General features: G+C 39.4%; 1 protein-coding gene across 1 annotated transcript in view; it reads left to right on the forward strand.

Annotated features, from left to right (window-relative positions):
• The first annotated feature begins 2,381 nt into the window (after positions 1–2,381).
• The window catches only part of LOC100376657 (uncharacterized), a 140,774-nt gene continuing 123,204 nt past the window's right edge, over positions 2,382–19,951 (forward strand). The window contains exon 1 of the mRNA XM_085503032.1: positions 2,382–2,492. The gene's annotated coding sequence lies outside the window, so the exon portion shown is untranslated. The remainder of the gene's footprint in view (positions 2,493–19,951) is intronic.

A 19,951-nucleotide genomic window follows, 5' to 3' on the forward strand; every position in this document is an offset into this window, starting at 1 on the left:
TCTGCATTATCAGAGTAGTGTGCTTCACGAACTATTTGTTTCTTCATTTATATATAAATGATATATCATGTAAAAATGATTTTACAAGAATGATGAAAATGAAATAAAAAAAGAATTGGGGTTACCGTACTCGATCAATAAAATACAGTAAAGCTAGAATGTTTTGCCTGTTTTAGGGCATATTACAATTGATTTTATGGCAAACATATGTTCCAATATCTCACAATATTTCTCGGGAACATACGATGGAAAAGATATATATATATAGTGCCTGATAGGTTTTTCTTTTGATGTCTTGGAAAATTGATAATATTTTTAGTGGGTTAATAAAAAGAAAATGTAGTCTTTGTAGTCTATGGAGACCGCTGCTAAAATACCACTGTATGCATATTATTTTACCGCCCCTCCAAAAAACAGATTTACAGTGAACCAAAACATTTACATACTGTAAAAAAACTTTGGATGTATTCCATTGGATAGTGCATTTAATGTGTTTGATGCAATCATTGTGCCAGCTATTTGTTATGGTAGCGAGATATGGGCGTACTAATATTCGGAGATCATCGAGAGGGTACAGACAACATTTTGCAGATATCTACTTAGCGTTAATAGTTGTATAAACAATGTTGAATGAATGTGGAAGGCTGTGTTCATTTCAAGCGTCGTATCGTGTATTGGTTAAAATTACTTGAACTAAAAAATAGCCGGTAACAAAAAACATTCTATATAATACCTAAACGATTAGACGAGACCGGCAGACTTACTTGGGACCCCGCATAAAAAAATCTCCTGTTCAAATATCGTTTCGGCATTATCTGGTTTAAACAACAACTTTGGGACACTGCAAATTTCTTGGAGATGTTTACTCAAAGAATAGGAGTTTGTTGTCAACAAGAATGGCACTATGCCTCAATTTTTCTCAATCATGTACGTGCACTTGAGAACCTGAGAGCAAGCAATTATAGACTAAAATATATACTGACGTGTTGTCGCTGTTTTGGCCATGAACTTAATATTGAGTTAGGCAGACACACGACGATAATATCGCTAGATCAAAGAATTTGTAGTTTTGCAGTAATACGTTTGAATTTAGAATGATAGAAAATGAAATTTACTTTGTTTTTATATTGTCCATTATATAATGATCTAAGGGCTGATCTTTTGCAAATACACTATGCAATTATGCAAATAATACGGACACGCACGAAATAGTGTTACTGCTATGTTCGATAACATCTGCGAAGAGCAAAAAAAAAAAAAAAAAATCGTGAGTAGCATTCTACTATCAATAATGTGTCGACTGTGGATGGAAGAAGTATGAACTGGTGATCTTTAATCGGATGGTGACATCGGGATGACGAAGCGCAATGGTTATCCCTGGGCGTTAGCTAAACGGCCAAGCCCAGGCAGCAAACAAGTGAACTCAGGAATCGGTATGTCTCTGAGTCTGTATGTCTGAGTCTCCCTATTTCTCTCTGTCACTCTGTCTAGTATAAAGTAACATGTTTTTATAAGGTAAATCACGTGATCCAAACTGATACATGTTATGACTCAAAACACCTTTTATGATAAGACAATGATTCAATACACCCGCATACGTTTCCCGAATAATACATTGAATGAAAGTATCAAAAGTGATTTAATACCTCCACATCGTGGTGAAATGCTATACAGGCTTATTTGTCGCAGGTGATAATGTTTTACGAATTATATTAATACACGTGGTGACATACACTGTCACCTGCCCATACTTGCTAAAAGCAACACGGATATTGTTTTAGAAACCACGGCTGTTGATAGCAATATGAAGGTGCGCTTGATATTGTTTCAATCACAGTCCCTCAACACTGAGGGACTGTGTTTTAATACAAGCGTTACCGTGGGAATTCTGACAACGCCCATGAAGGGTGTCCGTGCGAGCGATATAAAACTAATAATGATAAGATACGTCCCATCTTGTCTTATTATGTACAACAATTTGCAGTAGTAGATCTAGGGTGTGCGTATATTTGTCTGTGGGTGGGGCTCAGCAACCCCCTTCGCTAAAAATGGTAAAATAGGTAAAGATGTGAAATAACTTAACAACGTAACACAAAGTAAGCCAATCAAGTTGAATTTAAAACCGAGAATATAAAAATGTCTGTAACTGAGCTCTAAGATAAAATTAAAAAATGCACGTTTCACATCAAATATATTTTTGTTGTTTTCGAACCCCCTATTCAAAAGTGCTGGCTACGGGTCTGTTACTGGTATTCGCTATATTTATACTAGTATATGAACCAGGCCTGCTTCAGAGCGAAAAGTATACGGTGAAATCTTGACCCAATGAAATCCTTATCAAATGACGTCATTAACATCCGGGTATTTAACCTTTCAGATAATGGCGGTCAGGTTTACGAGTGACGAGACTTGAGACTTCGCCAGCTGTATTTTACTGTCTTGTGAGCTTTGTTGGTGTTTTTGTTTCTGCAGAGCATTGGTCACAATTAAGAGTAAGTAATTATCTAGCCTTCTTGTGCCATTTGCGAGTTTTATGCTGACACGTTGCGCTGATTATGTCGGTGATCAATGTAAACAGATAGTAGATACTGTAGTTGACACCAACACAAGCTACTTTGCCGTGCTGCAGGTCAGCATCACGTTCAGTGAAGGTGAAATGCCTTTTCACAAGTCGTTTCTTGTGTTAGGACAGAGTATGACCACAATGTAAAAAATAGGGAGGTGGTCTCTAGTGAAACTGCATTTACATTTCGCGTTTCTTCTTGATCGACGCGATATCTGTATTCGCTATTTTGACTCATGTGCCTCTATTCAAATGTAGCTGTAATTTGTACGGAATTATTTCCTTTGTTTTATTTGCATTGTTTTGTTCATGTATGTATGCAATGTGCCGGAATTCTGGTACCGGTGAATCAGTGCATGGCCAGCATGACTTGTCATATCGGCCTGTACAATTCTATTGTGTTGACGAATTCTACTGACTACATACAACGGTATGCCTAAACTATAACGCTGCTGCTCCACGCCGCCCTTGCATTTCAACATTCAAACAACTAGCAATGGATATATAATCTTATGCCCAGCTTCAAGTCAAAGCCTGAAAGAGGCTTTTGTAGAGTGAAGTACTACAGTTTCTATGATCGCAGTCGAATTTCCCTCTTATCAAGTTACGTCAGGACATAGGTATGCAATGAATTTGTTAACTACATGGCAACCTAATTTGCTCAAGGCCCAACCTAGATAAAGGTACTTTATCCCACGTCCCCACCTTTGTGTTCTGGGCACTGTCAATCGTTTTGTTCAGTGAGTGTCACACAGGGTGACCCTATTATAAACCCTAATTATGCAAAATTAGAGTTAAAGGGGAACTAAATAGAGCCTATTTTGGTGTTTGTATTTATCAAGTTATGTATATTGATTATAAATTTGAAAAAAAAATGATTATCTTCAGAGTTATGATGATTTAAATATGAGAAACCATAAACCTGCGAAGGACTTCCGTTCGCGCCATCTTGCCATAAAAAAACTCCCTCATGAGGTATAAACAGGTAAGGTAACAAAGCATGATGACGAAATAATATCTGATTAAATATAAGCAACTTAGGGAGCCATAGCTGGCTGGACTGGTGAATTGACTTCTAGTCTAGGTTGTTTCGACTTTTACGTTTATGTTATTTACAAGCATATCAACATACAAACATTATGGATGTGCGATTGATCGAGACAGGCATTTTGTCTTGATTTTAGTCTAACTGTCTAATAAATGCTGTTTCCAGTACTGCACTGTGCGGCGTGCAAATTATTCAAAGTATGGATGCTGGAGTATGCAATCTTGAGTTCGTAGGGTGGTGGTGGAAACATTTTCGTCCATGTATTCACGGGGCTGCACTGGCAAATCATGAGACAAGTGTCAGGAACACCAAGCAGATTGTTCACAGACTTCCGTGTAATTTGAAATAAAACTTTCATCTAAACAAGGGGCATCGTCGACGATATACTCTCATCACTCACACTGGGCTGATCTGAATCGTCATACTTCCCTGATCATAAGCCCGGAGGCATGAACACGTAAAGGAAAAGTAAAGGATGTGCTTGTACTCGAGGACCAACTCAGAAAAAATGATTTTGTTTTGGAGTTAAACACTGTAACCATCTTGCAAACAACGAAAAATTATCCAAAAAAAATATTCAGGGCTCGGGAAAATAATACTTATTTTTGAAAAAAAATGCGTCATTGATTTGAACGATACTTACAATGAAGAAACAAACATGTTCATAAAAAACACACACATTTTATTACAATGCTATTTACATGCCGTCTGAATTTACGGTGAAATAATGGGTAAGGTCTGTGAGGAAACATTGGACGAAGGCATTTATCATTATCTTCGTTTTGGTATGTTTTCGATCGTACGCAAACCTTCGACGCAAAACAATTTTCCACCATGAGGTTTTTCAGCACGATTTGACCTGGAACAACTTCCTTTGACATAACAGGTCATGTCTTTCATTAACCAATCAAAATGATGTGTCGTAATGATATAATTTTCTGATTATTGACGATGATTTTTTAGCGCAATGCGGAAGTGAATTACCGCAATGTTAAAATGCGATCTGTAGCACTGATTGCAACGAAAAAACGATGATTTTTTTCCCTAAAAACTGGCGATTCGCAATTTCCGAAATATAAAAGACGGTTAATAGTAATCGTGGGTAAACTGAGTGTGGAGGAAGAACTTAACACCTTTCTCGGTCGCCAACATGTCTTATCGTTCAAACCCTAGGCCTTTCATGATAGTCTCAAAGTAAACCATGCCCAATAACCAGGTACACGCCTTGACGATCATATTTTTGGCTTTTCGAAGGCTACTACTCAAAGAAATATGGATTACTCCAGAATTGCAACATCGATGTTCATCCTGAGTAAATCATAAATGACAGAATAGAAACGATGCGAATCATGTTGTGTACGTTCGCCATGCACTCTGAACTTGAAATTAATGCGAGTTTTCTCATAAAACTAAAAGCATGAACCAAACTAACATGCCAATCACGATTATTATGAAATGAAACACACCTTTTACACGCATATTTTAAAGAATATCGTCGACGCCCAGTAAAAACACTCTGGGCTTATAATCGTGAATGCTCTCAACTCGATAAATACCAAGTAAAAACATAGGGATGGGCTTCATACTCGGAAGGGGCTTACGATCGGGGAAGTACGGTACTTTAACGCAATTGGGCTTTCACTCTCAGAATACTGTGGTTCAAACGCATAAGGCTCTAACCCAAATTTTAAAAAGCACATTGTGCATATAAAAGTTGAGTTTATACTAATAGTACACAATGCTTGGCAGCATGAACGGCTATGTACAATGGCGTATACGAATGCGATCAGATACTAGAACATCATAGCTTTGAAAAGTACCCGGATGTTAAATATGTTCATTCGTTAATTATTCCCCTCCATGAATGGCCTCCATGGCAAGCACTTCAAATGCCTATCCAAGCTACAGTTATAATTAAAACAAAATTAAACCACTGCAATATTATTTCGAATACAGTTTAGAATATACACAACTATAAATTAAGGCCGCATTTAAGTTCGCTTTAAATGTCCTCTTCTTGAAACTGTTAATACTGTGATCATTGGTCTTTTGTCAAATCATAGTTCACATGTATAAACGTTTATTCAGCTCCACTGCCTCTAATGTAAATAGAAGAAATGATTAAACCCAGAAATGATGTGTTCAATATCTCATGTCTGTTTTTTTTCTAACCACTAAACAGAATATAGAATAACCACTTAAACTTGTAAGTGACTGAAACTTGGAAGTAAATGTGGTCAGATTACATACGTCTCACTTAGTTTTATTCAGTAGCTGGTAGTATTACCATGGAGTTTTTTTTTAGCTTGATCATCTCACTTATTTTATATTGCATATATTACATACAAAATGTATAAAACGTATTATTTATTAATAATGCTCCAGGCCGATTGATTTGACATGTCACAAAAACTTAAAGATTATACTAACACTATGGTGAACCATACTTTTATATCATATAGTGATTTTGGAAAACTACTTAAAAACAGGGTCACAGCATTTTAGTTTATAGTGGTAGTGCACATACAATATTTATTTATGATATCCAGATTGTCCTCATTTCTCTTTCTAAAGTGTGACCAATTTATTTTGCACAAAACTTGCTAAATAAGTATTATTTGAAAAGAGCAGTCCAGGATATTTGCATCTGAAGATATTGTAAAAAAATATATCATTCATATTATAATAATGTTTAGAAACATTTATTTTTCTCACTCTGTCCATTGTTGTAATTCCATCAAGTAATATGGGAGAATGCCATTGCGTCCCATTGCTGTAAGCCTGTTTGTGGGGTATTGAAGTAAAATAATGGAAATGCATATCAGTACAAGTAATTTGTCGAATCTAGAGATAAATATTACTTCTAACAACAAATTTGTCTCTATCAAATAGCTCAATGAACTGTTGATGCCATGATTTCTACCCTCTATACCCAACCTTCAGAAAAAAAAATGATCTCTTCATAATTGCCTAGTGTTAAAATAAAAATTGGCTAGACTTTCAAGGTATCATGAATAATTTATGGACCAAACTTTGTGTGTTCATTTTCATATAGTTACGCTCATAATAGTAAACCATGTGTTCATTTCATCTTGTTCGTTTGAGGAAAGTTCTTTATCGATGTGTAGCATGTACAAATGCAGTGTGTGTGTGTGTGTGTGTGTGTGTGTGTGTGTGTGTGTGTGTGTGTGTGTGTGTGTGTGTGTGTGCGCGTGTGTGTGGGTGTGTGTGTGTGTGTGCGTGTGCGCGTGCGTGTGCGTGTGACAACTTCAATTTAACTTTACACTGACTTGTGACGACAAGACCTACATGTACATTGTGACGAGCATCACTATTTTCATAATTTATATTAATATTTAATCGAATTTAGGTCAAGCTTGTGAAGCTCAGGTTTAGTAAAGAGGGAATGTATGGTTCAATTTATATTAATTTAATATAATTGTACCATTCCTTCCTCCCTTACTAAACCTAAACTTCGTAAACATTTCTATCTTCAATCACGGGACATTCAACTTTTATTAGCTCCGCTGTCGACTTTGTCGAGCGGAGCTTATTATATGAGTGATTGTCCGGTGTCCGTCGTCTGTGTCAATGTTTTACATTTTCGACTTCTTCTTGAAAACTACAAGCCTGAATGCTTTGATACTTGGTGTATATGTACCTTGGGTAGACCTCTCTCAGATTTGTTCATTTCATGATCATATCTTCAATTCTCTAATTTTGGTGAATATTTTTGTCATTTTTGGTAAAAAGTGATATTTTCAACTTCTTGTTAAAAACCACAAGTCCAATTGCTTTGATATTATATATATAGATACTACATATGGACCACTCTCAAATTTGTTCATTTCATGATGATATCTTTAATTCTCTAATTTTGATGAATATTTTTGTCATTTTTGGTAAAAAGTGATATTTTCTTCTTGTTAAAAACCACAATCATTTATGGTGAAAAATGATATTTTTGAATTCTTGTTGAAAACAGCAAGTCCCATTGCATTGATACTATGCATATTGTTCATTTTCTAATGATATCTTCTGTTCTTTACTCGAAATGTGCATTGCTAACAGCGGAGCTATCTCAGCCGAGAGGCTGCTTGTTTAATTAAACTTAATTAAAACACAATTCTACATTGTCTGATTGCATTGTAATTTAGTTTAATTAAATTCAAATATATATTAAAACTATATTAAAAGTTACTTCAACTACTGTATATTAAAAGTTAATCCAATGTGTGTCGTCAGGACGACGGTAAGACGTGTATGTGTCTGTCTGTGTGTCTGTCTTTCTGTGTGTACATGTATGTGTGTTCCACAGATATTTTAAGAACCACTAGTCAGATTTCAATGAAACTTACTACATGCTCTGGGGCAATGCGCAGACCTGATTAGTTTCAGGTATAAATCAGATTCAAAATGGCAGACTGGTGGCCATTTTGTTTTTAAGAATGTGGTTCCAGAGGCATATTTATGACTCAGGGTTTGTGCTACTGTCTCTGCAAGACGAGTCCCACTTACAAAATTTAAAAAAATTGAAATTTGACTCTGGATAACTTCATTAGAAATTGGATCCCAGCTTGTCTGACAAACTGGGTCCCTCTTAAATAATTGGAGTCCGGGAAGCAAAATATGGGGTTAACACAATCCTTGTGACTTGCCTTTACTGCTCATGATCAAACTTGATACATCATACATTAGTTCACACATAGGCATCTTTAATTGTTTGATGATCAGATTCAAGGGACCAAATGTTATTTTAGTGTTAAAAATTCAACAAAATCAAGAATTTCTTTTATTTTGGAACTGGATCCACATGTAGATTATAAATGGACAGATATTGTTCAAACTTTGGAAAAATCCTAGTTATATTTCCAATGTTTGATCGATTTTCATCATGAAACTGATGACCTCTTGGCTTACCTCGTACAGATGCCAGCAAACACCTACAGTACAGGTTTAGCAATGTACTATTCAAGTTACATAAAGGAATAGTGCACTCTTGGTGATTCTGTAACTGAATTCAGTTTATGACACTTGAGATGACATGCAGTAATTTTATTTTGAGTTTCAGGATTTTTTTCAATTATGGCAGCCATTTTATTTTCACAGTGCTAGGAAGGTAGATAAACTAAATAACATATATGTTAATTAGACATTGCATCAGTTATCGATGTCACTTGAACATATGAAGTGCACTAAGTGGAAAGATACACCTTGAATTTCTATAGATTGTGAAAACTGAATACACAAAATGTACCTGGGCAAGCTTTTGGGTTAGTTGGAAAGTGTTTGTCCGTGACTGGGCAAAGGACATGGTCAGTTGCAATGCAGTCAGTTTCAGGTATTTTCAGTACAGTTGCTTGTAAATGATAGGTGTACCAGTGAATTTGATCTGCCATTAGCTTGCCACTTTCATCTGAATGAGTTCACTAGGGGGTGGCTCGTGCACATGCTTATCCAATCGAAACAGGTCATGTGTCCCAGGTTTGTGTTTGCAACGGTTGTTGCTTTATTGCGATAGAACACCCAACGTGTGACAGGTTAGTCTACTTTGTAAATACATGCAAAGTCAATGTGCTGTTATATGAGGTAAGATTACATGCTGGAATGTACATAACTATCTTTATTGAGAAAGCTGTCAATTTTAGAATTATTACTGATATAAATTTCAAAATTGATTGGTTGTACACAATCACACAATTGGTTGTACACACATGCATAAATTGTGACTGTGATGACAAATGTTAGAGTGTATGTTGATAATGTCTTATACAATGATGAGCAACTAAGCATAAGCAACTAAGTTTTCAATTAATAATTGTATAAATTTTCATGTCATGAGTGTTTTAGGCTGATATGTATCCGCCCTTTCTAAAGTTGTTTTCTTTTCATGATTACAGTATGGATGGAATGTTTTTCTCTTCGCCTGTCAGTCTTTAGGGTAAAAACCACATGGCAGTATCAGGGATGGCGTTAACCCCATATTTTGCTTCACTGACTCCAATTATTAAAAAGGGACCCAGTTTTTCAGGCAAGCTGGGGTCCAATCTATAAATTATAAGGTTATCCAGGATAACATTTCTATTTCTTAAAATTTTGTGAGTGGGACTCGTATGAATACAGTGATTTGTTTTACCACCATGGTCTTATACCACCAAAGTCATTATTTTAACCATTACAATGGTTTATTCATGTTTATTGTATACTTGATTTGATATATACATTTGTAGCTTCAAGGAGACTGATAATGATTATGCACATTAGTATGCAAATTGTCACCAGACAGTTGTTCAAATTTCTGTAATTTCCATAAATAGTTTAATAATCTAGCAAATTTGATAACTGCATTGCGTTACATGCAATATTATGTAACCCCAGCTTGGGGTGAATTCATAATACTCACTTAGGGTGTTCATATACCGGTAAGTCAGCCTATATACTGGTCAGGCATGCCTACTACATGTACCACAGCTTATACATATGGGATAGTCATGCCATGGTCTCACCTACTACCACAGCTTATACATATGGGATAGTCATGCCATAATCTCACCTACTACCACAGCTTATACATATGGGATAGTCATGCCATGGTCTCACCTACTACCACAGCTTATACATATGGGATAGTCATGTCATGGTCTCACCTACTACCACAGCTTATACATATGGGATAGTCATGCCATGGTCTCACCTACTACCACAGCTTATACATATGGGATAGTCATGCCATGGTCTCACCTACTACCACAGCTTATACATATGGGATAGTCATGCCATAATCTCACCTACTACCACAGCTTATGCATATGGGATAGTCATGTCATGGTCTCACCTACTACCACAGCTTATACATATGGGATAGTCATGCCATGGTCTTACCTACTACCACAGCTTATACATATGGGATAGTCATGTCATGGTCTCACCTACTACCACAGCTTATACGTATGGGACAGACATGTCATGGTCTCACCTACTACCACAGCTTATACATATGGGATAGTCATGCCATGGTCTCACCTACTACCACAGCTTATACATATGGGATAGTCATGCCATGGTCTCACCTACTACCACAGCTTATACATATGGGATAGTCATGCCATGGTCTCACCTACTACCACAGCTTATACATATGAGATAGTCATGTCATGGTCTCACCTACTACCACAGCTTATACATATGGGATAGTCATGCCATAATCTCACCTACTACCACAGCTTATGCATATGGGATAGTCATGTCATGGTCTCACCTACTACCACAGCTTATACATATGGGATAGTCATGCCATGGTCTTACCTACTACCACAGCTTATACATATGGGATAGTCATGTCATGGTCTCACCTACTACCACAGCTTATACGTATGGGACAGACATGTCATGGTCTCACCTACTACCACAGCTTATACATATGGGATAGTCATGCCATGGTCTCACCTACTACCACAGCTTATACATATGGGATAGTCATGCCATGGTCTCACCTACTACCACAGCTTATACATATGGGATAGTCATGCCATGGTCTCACCTACTACCACAGCTTATACATATGAGATAGTCATGCCATGGTCTCACCTACTACCACAGCTTGTACATATGGGATAGTCATGCCATGGTCTCACCTACTACCACAGCTTATACATATGGGATAGTCATGCCATGGTCTCACCTACTACCACAGCTTATACATATGGGATAGTCATGCCATGGTCTCACCTACTACCACAGCTTATACATATGAGATAGTCATGCCATGGTCTCACCTACTACCACAGCTTATACATATGGGATAGTCATGCCATGGTCTCACCTACTACCACAGCTTATACATATGGGATAGTCATGCCATGGTCTCGCCTACTACCACAGCTTATACATATGGGATAGTCATGTCATGGTCTTACCTGCTACCACAGCTTATACATATGGGATAGTCATGTCATGGTCTTACCTACTACCACATCTTATACATATGGGATAGTCATGCCATGGTCTTACCTGCTACCACAGCTTATGCATATGGGATAGTCATGCCATGGTCTCACCTACTACCACAGCTTATGCATATGGGATAGTCATGTCATGGTCTCACCTACTACCACATCTTATACATATGGGATAGTCATGCCATGGTCTTACCTGCTACCACAGCTTATGCATATGGGATAGTCATGCCTTGGTCTCACCTACTACCACAGCTTATGCATATGGGATAGTCATGTCATGGTCTCACCTACTACCACAGCTTATACATATGGGATAGTCATGCCATAATCTCACCTACTACCACAGCTTATACATATGAGATAGTCATGCCATGGTCTCACCTACTACCACAGCTTATACATATGGGATAGTCATGCCATAATCTCACCTACTACCACAGCTTATACATATGGGATAGTCATGCCATGGTCTCACCTGCTACCACAGCTTATACATATGGGATAGTCATGTCATGGTCTTACCTGCTACCACAGCTTATACATATGGGATAGTCATGTCATGGTCTTACCTACTACCACATCTTATACATATGGGATAGTCATGCCATGGTCTTACCTGCTACCACAGCTTATGCATATGGGATAGTCATGCCATGGTCTCACCTACTACCACAGCTTATGCATATGGGATAGTCATGTCATGGTCTCACCTACTACCACATCTTATACATATGGGATAGTCATGCCATGGTCTTACCTGCTACCACAGCTTATGCATATGGGATAGTCATGCCATGGTCTCACCTACTACCACAGCTTATGCATATGGGATAGTCATGTCATGGTCTCACCTACTACCACAGCTTATACATATGGGATAGTCATGCCATAATCTCACCTACTACCACAGCTTATACATATGGGATAGTCATGCCATGGTCTCACCTACTACCACAGCTTATACATATGGGATAGTCATGCCATAATCTCACCTACTACCACAGCTTATACATATGGGATAGTCATGCCATGGTCTCACCTACTACCACAGCTTATACATATGGGATAGTCATGCCATGGTCTCACCTACTACCACAGCTTATGCATATGGGATAGTCATGTCATGGTCTCACCTACTACCACAGCTTATACATATGGGATAGTCATGCCATGGTCTCACCTACTACCACAGCTTATACATATGGGATAGTCATGTCATGGTTTCACCTACTACCACAGCTTATACATATGGGATAGTCATGCCATGGTCTCACCTACTACCACAGCTTATACATATGGGATAGTCATGTCATGGTCTCACCTACTACCACAGCTTATACATATGGGATAGTCATGCCATGGTCTCACCTACTACCACAGTTTATACATATGGGATAGTCATGTCATGGTCTCACCTACTACCACAGCTTATACATATGGGATAGTCATGCCATGGTCTCACCTACTACCACAGCTTATACATATGGGATACTGTAAAATGACTAATTTTCACTGGGTTTAAATTTCACTGATTTACCATTTCAGGCATATTCAGTAGGTTTTAAATTCACGGTTTCGTCATTTAGATAATGTGTTCTATGCTAAATGTTACATATTCACTGTGTTTTAATTTAGCGCATTTTTCCAGTCAGCGAAATAAGCTAAATTAAAACCCAGTAAACAATTACCCCTTTTACAGTAGTCATGCCATGGTCTCACCTACTACCACAGCTTATACATATGGGATAGTCATGCCATGGTCTCACCTACTACCACAGCTTATACATATGGGATAGTCATGCCATGGTCTCACCTACTACCACAGCTTATACATATGGGATAGTCATGCCATGGTCTCACCTACTACCACAGCTTATACGTATGGGATAGTCATGTCATGGTCTCACCTACTACCACAGCTTATACATATGGGATAGTCATGCCATGGTCTCACCTACTACCACAGCTTATACATATGGGATAGTCATGCCATGGTCTCACCTACTACCACAGCTTATACATATGGGATAGTCATGCCATGGTCTCACCTACTACCACAGCTTATACATATGCGATAGTCATGTCATGGTCTTACCTGCTACCACAGCTTATACATATGGGATAGTCATGTCATGGTCTTACCTACTACCACATCTTATACATATGGGATAGTCATGCCATGGTCTTACCTGCTACCACAGCTTATACGTATGGGATAGTCATGCCATGGTCTCACCTACTACCACAGCTTATACGTATGGGACAGACATGTCATGGTCTCACCTACTACCACAGCTTATACATATGGGATAGTCATGTCATGGTCTCACCTACTACCACAGCTTATACATATGGGATAGTCATGCCATGGTCTCACCTACTACCACAGCTTATACATATGGGATACTGTAAAATGACTAATTTTCACTGGGTTTAAATTTCACTGATTTACCATTTCAGGCATATTCAGTAGGTTTTAAATTCACGGTTTCGTCATTTAGATAATGTGTTCTATGTTAAATGTTACATATTCACTGTGTTTTAATTTAGCGCATTTTTCCAGTCAGCGAAATAAGCTAAATTAAAACCCAGTAAACAATTACCCCTTTTACAGTAGTCATGCCATGGTCTCACCTACTACCACAGCTTATACATATGGGATAGTCATGCCATGGTCTCACCTACTACCACAGCTTATACATATGGGATAGTCATGCCATGGTCTCACCTACTACCACAGCTTATACATATGGGATAGTCATGTCATGGTCTCACCTACTACCACAGCTTATACATATGGGATAGTCATGTCATGGTCTCACCCACTACCACAGCTTATACATATGGGATAGTCATGCCATGGTCTCACCTACTACCACAGCTTATACATATGGGATAGTCATGCCATGGTCTCACCTACTACCACAGCTTATACATATGGGATAGTCATGCCATGGTCTCACCTACTACCACAGCTTATACATATGGGATAGTCATGTCATGGTCTCACCTACTACCACAGCTTATACATATGGGATAGTCATGCCATGGTCTCACCTACTACCACAGCTTATACATATGGGATAGTCATGCCATGGTCTCACCTACTACCACAGCTTATACATATGGGATAGTCATGCCATGGTCTTACCTGCTACCACAGCTTATACATATGGGATAGTCATGCCATGGTCTCACCTACTACCACAGCTTATACATATGGGATAGTCATGCCATGGTCTCACCTACTACCACAGCTTATACATATGGGATAGTCATGTCATGGTCTCACCTACTACCACAGCTTATACATACATGTATGGGATAGTCATGCCATGGTCTCACCTCCTACCACAGCTTATACATATGGGATAGTAATGTCATGGTCTCACCTACTACCACATCTTATACATATGGGATAGTCATGCCATGGTCTCACCTACTACCACATCTTATACATATGGGATAGTCATGCCATGGTCTCACCTACTACCACAGCTTATACATATGGGATAGTCATGCCATGGTCTCACCTACTACCACAGCTTATACATATGGGATAGTCATGTCATGGTCTCACCTACTACCACAGCTTATACATATGGGATAGTCATGCCATGGTCTCACCTACTACCACAGCTTATACATATGGGATAGTCATGTCATGGTCTCACCTACTACCACAGCTTATACATATGGGATAGTCATGCCATGGTCTCACCTACTACCACAGCTTATACATATGGGATAGTCATGTCATGGTCTCACCTACTACCACAGCTTATACATATGGGATAGTCATGCCATGGTCTCACCTACTACCACAGCTTATACATATGGGATAGTCATGCCATGGTCTCACCTACTACCACAGCTTATACATATGGGATAGTCATGCCATGGTCTCACCTACTACCACAGCTTATACATACATGTATGGGATAGTCATGCCATGGTCTCACCTACTACCACAGCTTATACATGTACATATGGGATAGTCATGCCATGGTCTCACCTACTACCACAGCTTATACATACATGTATGGGATAGTCATGCCATGGTCTCACCTACTACCACAGCTTATACATGTACATATGGGGTAGTCATGCCATGGTCTCACCTACATGTACTACCACAGCTTATACATATGGGATAGTCATGTCATGGTCTCACCTACTACAACAGCTTATACATATGGGATAGTCATGCCATGGTCTCACCTACTACCACAGCTTATACATATGGGATAGTCATGCCATGGTCTCACCGCCTACCACAGCTTATACATACATGTATGGGATAGTCATGCCATGGTCTCACCTACTACCACAGCTTATACATGTACATATGGGATAGTCATGTCATGGTCTCACCTACTACCACAGCTTATACATATGGGATAGTCATGCCATGGTCTCACCTACTACCACAGCTTATACATATGGGATAGTCATGTCATGGTCTCACCTACTACCACAGCTTATACATATGGGATAGTCATGCCATGGTCTCACCTACTACCACAGCTTATACATATGGGATAGTCATGTCATGGTCTCACCTACTACCACAGCTTATACATATGGGATAGTCATGCCATGGTCTCACCTACTACCACAGCTTATACATATGGGATAGTCATGTCATAGTCTCACCTACTACCACAGCTTATACATATGGGATAGTCATGCCATGGTCTCACCTACTACCACAGCTTATACATATGGGATAGTCATGTCATGGTCTCACCTACAACCACAGCTTATACATATGGGATAGTCATGCCATGGTCTCACCTACTACCACAGCTTATACATATGGGATAGTCATGTCATGGTCTCACCTACTACAACAGCTTATACATATGGGATAGTCATGCCATGGTCTCACCTACTACCACAGCTTATACATATGGGATAGTCATGCCATGGTCTCACCTACTACCACAGCTTATACATATGGGATAGTCATGCCATGGTCTCACCTACTACCACAGCTTATACATATGGGATAGTCATGTCATGGTCTCACCTACTACCACAGCTTATACATATGGGATAGCCATGCCATGGTCTCACCTACTACCCTAGCTTATACATATGGGATAGTCATGCCATGGTCTTACCTGCTACCACAGCTTATACATATGGGATAGTCATGCCATGGTCTCACCTACTACCACAGCTTATACATATGGGATAGTCATGTCATGGTCTCACCTACTACCACAGCTTATACATATAGGACAGACATGTCATGGTCTTACCTACTACCACAGCTTATACATATGGGATAGTCATGTCATGGTCTCACCTACTACCACAGCTTATACGTATGGGATAGTCATGCCATGGTCTCACCTACTACCACAGCGTATACATATGGGATAGTCATGTCATGGTCTCACCTACTACCACAGCTTATACATATGGGATAGTCATGCCATGGTCTCACCTACTACCACAGCTTATACATATGGGATAGTCATGTCATAGTCTCACCTACTACCACAGCTTATACATATGGGATAGTCATGCCATGGTCTCACCTACTACCACAGCTTATACATATGGGATAGTCATGTCATGGTCTCACCTACAACCACAGCTTATACATATGGGATAGTCATGCCATGGTCTCACCTACTACCACAGCTTATACATATGGGATAGTCATGTCATGGTCTCACCTACTACAACAGCTTATACATATGGGATAGTCATGCCATGGTCTCACCTACTACCACAGCTTATACATATGGGATAGTCATGCCATGGTCTCACCTACTACCACAGCTTATACATATGGGATAGTCATGCCATGGTCTCATCTACTACCACAGCTTATACATATGGGATAGTCATGTCATGGTCTCACCTACTACCACAGCTTATACATATGGGATAGCCATGCCATGGTCTCACCTACTACCACAGCTTATACATATGGGATAGTCATGCCATGGTCTTACCTGCTACCACAGCTTATACATATGGGATAGTCATGCCATGGTCTTACCTGCTACCACAGCTTATACATATGGGATAGTCATGCCATGGTCTCACCTACTACCACAGCTTATACATATGGGATAGTCATGTCATGGTCTCACCTACTACCACAGCTTATACATATGGGATAGTCATGTCATGGTCTCACCTACTACCACAGCTTATACATATAGGACAGACATGTCATGGTCTTACCTACTACCACAGCTTATACATATGGGATAGTCATGCCATGGTCTTACCTACTACCACAGCTTATACATATGGGATAGTCATGCCATGGTCTCACCTACTACCACAGCTTATACATATAGGACAGACATGTCATGGTCTCACCTACTACCACAGCTTATACGTATGGGATAGTCATGCCATGGTCTCACCTACTACCACAGCTTATACATATGGGATAGTCATGTCATGGTCTCACCTACTACCACAGCTTATACATATAGGACAGACATGTCATGGTCTTACCTACTACCACAGCTTATACATATGGGATAGTCATGCCATGGTCTTACCTACTACCACAGCTTATACATATGGGATAGTCATGCCATGGTCTCACCTACTACCACAGCTTATACATATAGGACAGACATGTCATGGTCTCACCTACTACCACAGCTTATACATATGGTATAGTCATGTCATGGTCTCACCTACTACCACAGCTTATACATATGGGATAGTCATGTCATGGTCTCACCTACTACCACAGCTTATACATATAGGACAGTCATGTCATGGTCTCACCTACTACCACAGCTTATACATACATGTATGGGATAGTCATGCCATGGTCTTACCTACTACCACAGCTTATACATATGGGATAGTCATGTCATGGTCTCACCTACTACCACAGCTTATACATATAGGACAGACATGTCATGGTCTTACCTGCTACCACAGCTTATACATATGGGATAGTCATGTCATGGTCTCACCTACTACCACAGCTTATACGTATGGGATAGTCATGCCATGGTCTCACCTACTACCACAGCTTATACATATGGGATAGTCATGTCATGGTCTCACCTACTACCACAGCTTATACATATGGGATAGTCATGTCATGGTCTCACCTACTACCGCAGCTTATACATATGGGATTGTCATGCCATGGTCTCACCTACTACCACAGCTTATACGTATGGGATAGTCATGCCATGGTCTCACCTACTACCACAGCTTATACATATGGGACAGACATGTCATGGTCTCACCTACTACCACAGCTTATACATATGGGATAGTCATGCCATGGTCTCACCTACTACCACAGCTTATACATATGGGATAGTCATGCCATGGTCTCACCTACTACCACAGCTTATACATATGGGATAGTCATGCCATGGTCTCACCTACTACCACAGCTTATACATATGGGATAGTCATGCCATGGTCTCACCTACTACCACAGCTTATACATATGGGATAGTCATGCCATGGTCTCACCTACTACCACAGCTTATACATATGGGATAGTCATGCCATGGTCTCGCCTACTACCACAGCTTATACATATGGGATAGTCATGTCATGGTCTCACCTACTACCACAGCTTATACATATGGGATAGCCATGCCATGGTCTCACCTACTACCACAGCTTATACATATGGGATAGTCATGCCATGGTCTTACCTGCTACCACAGCTTATACATATGGGATAGTCATGCCATGGTCTTACCTGCTACCACAGCTTATACATATGGGATAGTCATGCCATGGTCTCACCTACTACCACAGCTTATACATATGGGATAGTCATGTCATGGTCTCACCTACTACCACAGCTTATACATATAGGACAGACATGTCATGGTCTTACCTACTACCACAGCTTATACATATGGGATAGTCATGTCATGGTCTCACCTACTACCACAGCTTATACGTATGGGATAGTCATGCCATGGTCTCACCTACTACCACAGCTTATACATATGGGATAGTCATGTCATGGTCTCACCTACTACCACAGCTTATACATATAGGACAGACATGTCATGGTCTTACCTACTACCACAGCTTATACATATGGGATAGTCATGCCATGGTCTCACCTACTACCACAGCTTATACATATAGGACAGACATGTCATGGTCTCACCTACTACCACAGCTTATACATATGGGATAGTCATGTCATGGTCTCACCTACTACCACAGCTTATACATATGGGATAGTCATGTCATTGTCTCACCTACTACCACAGCTTATACATATAGGACAGTCATGTCATGGTCTCACCTACTACCACAGCTTATACATACATGTATGGGATAGTCATGCCATGGTCTTACCTACTACCACATCTTATACATATGGGATAGTCATGCCATGGTCTCACC

This window comes from Saccoglossus kowalevskii, chromosome 9, assembly GCF_978046115.1.
Source record: "Saccoglossus kowalevskii chromosome 9, keSacKowa6.1, whole genome shotgun sequence".
NCBI classification, from domain to species: domain Eukaryota; kingdom Metazoa; phylum Hemichordata; class Enteropneusta; family Harrimaniidae; genus Saccoglossus; species Saccoglossus kowalevskii.